This window comes from Phyllostomus discolor, chromosome X (genome assembly GCF_004126475.2).
Source record: "Phyllostomus discolor isolate MPI-MPIP mPhyDis1 chromosome X, mPhyDis1.pri.v3, whole genome shotgun sequence".
Taxonomy (NCBI): domain Eukaryota; kingdom Metazoa; phylum Chordata; class Mammalia; order Chiroptera; family Phyllostomidae; genus Phyllostomus; species Phyllostomus discolor.
This window is the reverse complement of record NC_050198.1, coordinates 89,062,658-89,071,766: the sequence shown is the minus strand read 5'-3', so window position 1 is coordinate 89,071,766 and position 9,109 is coordinate 89,062,658. Positions and strand designations below refer to the sequence as shown.

General features: G+C 40.3%; 1 pseudogene; it reads right to left on the bottom strand.

Moving 5' to 3' along the window:
* Positions 1-4,333: 4,333 nt before the first annotated feature.
* LOC114504957 lies at positions 4,334-4,876 on the bottom strand (annotated as a pseudogene).
* Positions 4,877-9,109: the final 4,233 nt, after the last annotated feature.

Genomic DNA, 9,109 nt, shown 5'->3' with positions numbered 1-9,109 from the left:
AATATTTCTTGACAATCCCTTCTAGCCTACAAAGTTTCTTTTGAGAAATCAGCTGACAATCTTATGGGAACTCCTTTGTAGATAACTCTCTGCTTTTCTCTTGCTGCTTTTAAGATTCTCTTTATTTTTAACCTTTGGCATTGTAACTATGATGTGTCTTGGTGTGGGCCTCTTTGTACCACCTTGTTTGGGACTCTGTGCTTCCTGGACTTGAATGTCTATTTCCTTCACTAAATTAGGAAAGTTTTCTTTCATTTTTTTTCAAATAGATTTCCAGTTTCTTGCTCTTTTCTTTTACTTATGGTACCTCTATGATGTGAATGTTGGAACACTTGAATTTGTCCCAGAGGCTGCTTACACTATATTCATTTTTTTATTATTATTCTTTTTTATTCTAGTTGTTCTGATTGGCTGTAATTTGGTTCCTTATGTTCCATATCATTGATTTTATTATCAGAGTCACCCAGTGTACTGGTGTTTCTCTGTAAATTGTTCTTTATTTCAATAGTGTAGCCTTCATTTCTGACTGTTTCTGACTGGATCTTTTTATGCTGCTGAGGTCCTTACTAAGTTCCTTGACCATCCTTAAAACCACTGTTTTTGAACTCTGCATCTGATAAACTGCTTACCTCCATTCTGTTTAGTTCTTTTTCTGGAGTTTTGATATATTCTTTCATTTGGATCATATTTCTTTGTCTCCTCATTCTGGCATCCCCCTGTGTTGGTTTCTATGTATTAGGTAGAGCTGCTGTGACTCCGTCTTGGTAGCATGACCTAATGTAATAGGTCTCCTGTAGGGTCCAATAGCATAGCCTCCCATGTCACCCAAGGTGGGTACTCAAGGCACACCCTTTGTGTGGTCTGGGTACACCCTCCTCTTGTAGTTGAGCTTTGGTTGCTGTTGGTAGGTCAATGGGAGGGATTTACTGAGGCCAGTAAGCTTCAAGGACTGGCTGTGACCCCTGACCACCAACCTCTGCTCTCCATGGAGGATCAGCTATGCAGGGGCAGGGTGCTGGTGCTCTGACGTGGTCTGTAGCTGCCCAATGGGTGTGCAGGCTTTGGGGTTTCCCTGGTGGTGCAGGCCAAGGTCAGCCCCCCACCCTGTGTTCTGCTTGGGGCCATCCTGCATGAGCTATAAAGCAATCTGAGATGGCTGCTGCTTATGCTCAGTGTGGCATTTCCCCAGGCGAAGCCAAGCTGTGAATCTAGGCTGGCTGCTGCTAGTGCCAGGCCTGGAGCCACTTATCAAGAGGCATAGGGGCTGGTAGCTTCCTGAAGCCAACTGGTACTTGTTTGATAGGATTTAGGAAGTTGTGCAGCATGAGCCAACACCAGCCATTCATATGAAAAAATCACTGTTAAAAGTTTGTGTGAGCCCTTAAGTTGGGTGGGTCAGAGTCTCAGGGGATCTCCAGGGCAGGGAAAATAGTGCTAACCAGCTGATGGAGTCTCAAATATGGCACCCACCTGCCAGCTCTGTGGTTCTGTGGGGGAAGGATACATAAAAGGGACAATGGCCTCTGCCTGCCTTTCTGTCTGGGACAGAGCTGCCCTCCAGCTCCCACCTTGATGCCAAATACTTCAGTTGCTCCCTATATGTCATTGATGCCTTTCAAGCTGCTACCCCAGTGCTGGAGCTCAAAGAGAGTGAGTCTGAGTAAGTCTGTGTGTGGGTTCTTTAAGGGAAACTGTCTGAGACTCCAGAAGTTTCTTCCTTCAACTCAATCTCTGCTCGGTTTTGCAGCGAGAAATTATGGGAACTTATGCTCCTGGCACTGGAACTCTGGGCTGGGGTCCTGGTTTGAGGCTGGAACTCCTCTATCCTGAGATGTCCCCCCCAATTTTTATCCACCACACGTGGATATAGGACCAGCCCATTCCATGTCTTCACCCCTCCTTCCAGTCTGGATGGATGTGGTTTCTTTAATGCTGTAGTTGTCAGACTTCCATTCAACTCGATTTATGACAGTTCTGACTGATGGTTGTTATATATTTTCGTTGTGATTTTGATGTGGTTGTGAGAGGATGTGAGCTGTGTTTACCTATGCTATCATCTTGACCAGGAGTCCAAATTGTACAGTTTAAATATCTTATAATTTTATTTGTCAATTATACCTCAGTGAAGATGGGGGGTGGGGGAAAGAAAGATACTGTGGGTCTAGCCTTCCCCTCATTTAAAAGTGTTTTTAATGATTTGAGAAAGAGAGAGAGAAACATCAATTTTGTTTTTCCACTCATCTATACATTTTTTCATGCACTGATCGGGAATCAAACCTGAAACCTTGGTATATTAAGACGACACTCACCAACTGAGCTACCTGTTTAGAGCTTTCCCCTTATTTTATATATGGATCATATATTTTATATATGAGGAAACTTAAGTCCAGAGAAAGCAAGTCAAAAAGCTAGGCAGGGTCAGAACAAGGTTGAGAACCCAGTCTCCTGACTCTTAGTCCAGAGTTTGTTGCCCTGCATAATTTTATGCACAAATTTCAGTTTATGTGGAATTCCTTCAGCAATAAATAAATGACTTGCAGTGAGGTGAATCATATTATCACAGGGCACATTATTTGGATTTGGTCTAACTTAAATTCACAGTCCCCTCTCTGTTAAACATGTTGCTTTCTTTTTGTGAGCAGAAAAATACTTTATTTTCAGTTAAAGCCTTTTCAGGAATTCTGAGTATGTGAGATGGATGTTACTAGGGAGTGCTAATAATAGGTCAAAATAGCACTCAGGCCCTCTATATGTCAGAACAAAAACTCCCTAGAAATATTTACTCAGCACTCTACCTTTTATCATTTGAAAATGCTTGATGATATTCAATTAAGAGAAGGGCTTTTTAAAAAGATAACCATACTGCATTTCAAGAAATCCAGTCATATAGCATTTTAATAGTGCATTTCTTTCCTTAATTTTCTTAGTTATCTGCTGATCTTTATTTGACAATGAAAAGCCATACACTAACATTGCAGTTTAGAAGAAAATGTGTAACATTTCTTGCTATGTTATAGGTCAAGAGTTACAGCCTAAGTTTCATTTCTCTCCCATTAAAATTGCTTATTTGTCTCATCTCCATGTATATCAAATGGTAATAAGATACGGGATATATAAGGTTGTGACCCATGCCAGTAGGTTTTGCTGTTTCTAGGGTTTTTTTGTTAATTGGTTGCATTGTATGTCAGATCGGATTCTTCCACGCCATTGTTAAGGTTGATGGTCCTTCAGAACATCATTGAAAAGAGAAATAGAAGGAGTTTCACCAAAACAAGGCTAAAAGTGAAATTTCCTAAGGGCAGGGAAATAATTTTTGCTTTTATGGTTTGGAAAATAAAAGTGCATTCTATCCTGTGAAACACCTTGGGTATGAAAAAGAGTGTTTTACCAGGAAAAAAGAGGAAAAAAACAGTATGTAATTCTGCACTGATTTCAGAGGTTTCAGGTTAGAATACATTTCTAGAAATTAAAAAAAAACTGACTTATATGAAAAAATTATTCTAGTTTATGTCAAATAATGACCAGCCCGATGTACCTATGTATACTTGACATTACCTAATAAATGTCCACCTCAGCTGCTGGGTATAAGATTTTATTTTAGAAATGAAATTATATGCTAATCTCTCCAGTGGTGTTCACTTTTTGAAGCAATGGAATTGTTTTATAATGTGAATAACCCCTTCTAATTTATCTATTGTTAGGTTGGATTTTTGTTTATTAGATTTCTTAACACGGAGCTAGCCTTCCTATCCTTATCTCTCAGCATTTGAAGGATTGTACTCAGGGGGACATGTGAAAGGAGGAGAGGCAAGGTAAGGACACTGGCCAGGAAGTCAAAAGACCTTGGTTGAATCCAGCTCTACTACTTAATAGCCAAAGGATGGTGGCCAAGTCAGTATATCTTTCTGGGCTTCAATAATGTCAGATCATGTGGGGATTTTCCTGTAGTAATGTCAGATAGAGAAACTATGAGAATCAAATGTAATCATCTGTGGAAAAACACTTGAACTGTATGCTTGACAAATAAAGTTGATAATTAATAATAATTAAATGTCCCCTACTCCCCCTTCCACAGCTGACAATGGAAATGATAATCAGTAGTTCCCTAACCAGGAGGTCCCACATCGAGGAACATACTTTAATCAAATAGCCTGGTTGCAGCCCTAGCTGAAAAGGAAAAGGATGCAGTTAGGTAACATCAGAAAAGTCACATTTAGTTGGAGCTAACTTAGCCTATGTGGAGTCTCTGACACTGGCATATTGTGTGAAAGAAACATAGTTTCACTCCATATTGACTGAGTGGGGAAAATGTGTGCAGAAAATCCCCAGGTGATCAGTGAACTTCAACTTGGTTAGAATCTACTTCAAATTTGATGAAATTGGTAATTTTGCCAGTCTCCAAGTCAATCCAAACGGTGTTGTTCACCTCGATGAAGGGGTCAGGGTAGTGGGGGGGGTGTGAGCATCATGAACCACCATATGAGGGATTCCTTTTGCTCCCACAAAGATTTGTCTCACTCTGCACAATTTGTACTTGTCATTCTCAGGTGTAATCTGATGAACAGCAAAGTGACCCTTACTTTCATAGATCAGACAGAAATTCTTTTCAGTCTTATGATATCCATAAAACAAGCAGACTAAGTTATATTGGTTCAAACCTTGCCATCAATCTTAATAAACAGTTACATGCAGATCTTCTTTACTTCATCTCATGTTAGTGCATACTTAAGCCTGTACCTTAGTAAAAAATGAGAGAGAGACATTCAGTCTGTGGGGACCAGTAGTTAGATGAGGAACAACACACTGGTTAGTTTATCCAGTAGCCAATGCTTTGGTGTGCAATACACTTCAGATGCTTCTTGGGACCACAAGCCATGGTGGTGCAATGTGGGAGATCTTTGCCCGCAGAGGCCCCCCCCCTTCCACAATGGATGAGAATACGTCTACCAAGATATGACCTTCTTGGAGAGGAAAGGTGGCCGATTTCTCAGAGGAGAAGGGCCAGGAGCCTGCTCCTCAATGGGGTTTTATTGCATTCAATTTGCACAGGAATACAGGTAAAGCTCATCAATCATTGTCAGGCAGTAATGATCAACCAATAGGGAACATACAAAGAACTCTGAGGGCTTATTCTGAGTCAGGGTCAATTATCTAAAGGGCTATAAAACTTTGGGAAACAAACTCATTTCATGCTTGGAACCTTATCAGAAAATTGAGGGCATTCTTAGCAAAGAATGTTTCACAGGATTTTATGCATTCTTCCTTAGGCCTGATCGCCCCAGGAACCGACTGTTCCTGCCCAGGACTACACCAGCATTGTTTCAGGTTTAAATCAGGTGGGGGGGGGAGTAAGACAGCCAAGAGATTAGGAGACTTCTCACAGACAGAATGAGGACTCAGGCTATGTCAAAGCCAAGGGGTGAGGGTCCATCACCCCCTTTTTCTATAGGCCCCCAAGTCTTTCCCTGAGGGCCTCTTCATGACCTTGCCTGTCTTAAGTCATCCCTCCCTTGAGGAATCTTACCCATCATTGGCTAACCAGTGATCTGCCTGGGGCCAAGCAGGGCAAAGTAAAAGTGAGTAGTACAGCGCCCCTGCCAGGGAGACAAGCTTTGTCTCCTTAGTGGCTTAATGGCCCCAAGGTCTCTTACTCAGCCTTAGCCGTAGGGGGTTACAGCTTCTGAAACCAGTCAGGGCGGTTCCCAACAGTGCAAGGTGTGCAGAGTCATTATCACTGTTCTTCAAGCAAAGTGTTTGATGATTTCAGATGTGACAACAGGTCCATTCTGGATAGATCTGAGTATAACAGTGTTGTTAAATTCCTTAAAAGAAGTCAGTATACTTGAGTTATCATAAGCTTCCATCCCAACTAGGTGCTTGATCCATCAATGATAATATTGTCCAATACAGGAGCCACAGGCTACATGTGCTTATTGAGCACATGTGTCAAGGCTAAACTGAGATATATTGTAAATATATAATGTGCACTGAGAGTCTTCTGGTCAGGATGGTGGCATAGGAAAACATGTCTTGCCTCCTTGCACAACTACAAAAATTACAACAACAAAACAAGTATTATGCAGAATTGTCAGAAAATCAAGCTGTATGGAAGTCCGACAACCAAGGATTTAAAGAAGCCACATTCATCCAGATCGGTAGGAGGGGTGGAGATGCAAAGGTGCACAGAGAAGTGCAAAGAGCGAGAGAGGAACAGAGAGGTGCAGAGACATGAAGGGCACAGACAGGTGCAGAGATGTGGAACACTCAGTCCCACATCCACATGTGGTAGATAAAAATTGAGAGGGATACCTCAGAAGCAAGGGATCCCAGCCCCAGACCAGACCACCTAGCCTAGGGTTCCAGCCACAGGATAATAAATCTCCATAAATTCTGGCTGTGAAAAACAGTGGGGTTGGGGCAGTAGAAGAAACCTCGGGATTCTCAAGAGACTCCTCTTAAGGGGTCCACATTGGACTTAGGACTTATGCCGACTCACTCCCTCTAGGCTTCAGCACCTGTGGCATATGGGGAGAAATTGAAGTGACTGGCAACAGGGCAAGTGCTAAGAGACAGCATCCTCCTGGGCAAAACTCCAGAGGCCAGACAGTGGTATTGTCCCCTCTCTGAGCCCTTCCCCACACAGAGCCACAAAGCGGTGACACGGGTTGTCCTGCCCTGGCAATTACCTAAGGCTCCATCCCATACAACTTACAGGTGTACTTTTCTACAAGAGGCCACACTACTAAGACAGGGAGTCAAAGCAGCTCTACCTAATACACAGAAACAAATACAGAGAGGCTGCCAAAATTAGGAGACAAAGAAATATGGCCCAAATGAAAGAACAGAACAAAGCTCCAGAAAAAGAACTAAACGAAACAGAGATAAGCAACCTATCAGATGCAGAGTTCAAAACACTGGTTACCAGGATGCTCCAGGAACTCATTCCATAGTTCAACAGCATGAAAAAGACCCAGGACTTGAAAAGAAATGAAGTTTACATTAAGTGAAATAAAGAAAAATCTACAGGAAATCAACAGTGGAGGGGATGAAGCCAAGAATCAAATCAACAATTTGGAACACAAGGAAGAAAAAAGCATTCTTTCAGAACAGCAAGAAGAAAAAAATTCGAAAAAACAAAGGTAGGCTAAGGAGCCTCTAGGACACCTTTAAACACAATAACATTCGAATCATAGGGGTGCCAGATGGAGAAGACGGAGGTCAAGAATTTGAAAACTTATTTGAAGAAATAATGAAAGAAAACTTCCCTAATTTGGTGAAGGAAATATACATACAAGTCCAGGAAGCACAGAGAGTCACAAACAAGTTGGACCCAAATAGAACCACACTAAGACACATCATAATTAAAATGTCAAAGATTAAAGATAAAGAGAGAATCTTAAAAGCAGAAAGAGAAAAGTAGATAGTTTCCTACAAAGGAGTGCCCATAAGACTATCAGCTGATTTCTCAAAAGAAACTTTGCAGGCTAGAAGGGACTGGGCAAGAAGTATTCAAAGTGATGAAAAGCAAGGACCTACAACCTCCATTACTTTATCCAGCAAAGATGTCATTTAGAATGGAAGGGTGGATGAAGTGCTCCCCAGATAAGGTAAAGCTAAAGGAATTCATCATCACCAAGCCATTATTATATAAAATGATATATAAAGAGAATTATATAAGAAAAAGAAGATCAAAACTATGAACATTAAAATGGCAACAAATTCACAACTATCAATAATTGAATCTAAATAACAAACTAAGCAAACAAGCAGAACAGGAGCAGAATCACAGATATGAAGATCATTTGGAGGGTTGTCAGGTGGGAGGGGAAGTGAGGAGAATGGGGTAAAAGGTACAGGGATTAAGAAGCACAAATTGTTATGTACAAAATAGGCAGGGGGATGTTTAAAACAGTACAGGAAATGGAGTAGCCAAAGAACTTATATGCATGACCCATGGACATGAATGAAGGAGGGGGGAATTCATAGAGAGAAGGGGGGGTACCAGGAGGAGGGGCGCAAAGGGGGAAAATTGGGACAACTGAAATAGCATAATCAATAAAATATATTAGAAAAAAAGATTGAATGAATAAGGTTTGTGCAGTCAAAAAATAAAAAGTTAAATGTATACTGAATTTAAAAGACAGTACAAGATTTTAAAATAATATAAAATATCTCAGTAATTGTTACATTTATTGCATATTGAAATGAAAAATTTGGATATATTGGTTAATTAAAATATATTATTAAATTAATTTACCTTATTCTTTTTGTTTTTCTAATGTAGTTACTAGAAAGTTTAAAATTACATATGGGGCTTGCATTTTATTTTCATTAGACTATACTATAATTGGTAATGCCCATATTTTAAAAATAGAAAATAATCTATCGTTAAAACAATCTAAGCAATAATAATGAGCACATTCACCATCTCCTCTTGAAGCTAATGGGACCCCTAAAACCAAAGGGCTGTGACACAAAGCACTGTTAGAAGACGCCTTCATCTCTAAAATATCTGAGTCAGTGTCCAAGCTACCAACAGTATTTCTGGATAAGGGCTTTCCAAGAGAATTATAAAAATTTCAAGAGTTACAAATTTAAAAAGGCATTCTTAAAGTTCCTAAACAATAAAACCTTAATATTAATCAACTTAACTTGTACTGGCATGATGTCACAAGAAACCAAAATAAATTCCAAATGGTTTGCATGAGGTAGTACAGTGCCTTCCATCCTAAAAATGTTTGCTGAATTGAATTTAATTTGGAAGAGGTTGTCTAATTGAATTTGATCTCTTTTTAAACTGAAGTCAATGAACCAGGGTATGTCCATACATAGCACTAATACTCTCCCCTGAGTCTATTAACATGTATTGAGGGTGGATACCATGCTGTCTTGGTTCTTTTACATAGCAACTATTGGATCCTTGCTAAAGCTCTAGTAGCTACAGGGCAGAATTAGATATAAACTTGACGTTCATTATAACAATAACCTTATTATATCCATGTTTCACCTAAAGCAGGAGGGCTCCTATAGCATGGCCCCTGAGGACAGCATCAAAATATAGCTCCTGACTATTGCACACACCTTCAGTAGTTAAATTTTATCATCCATG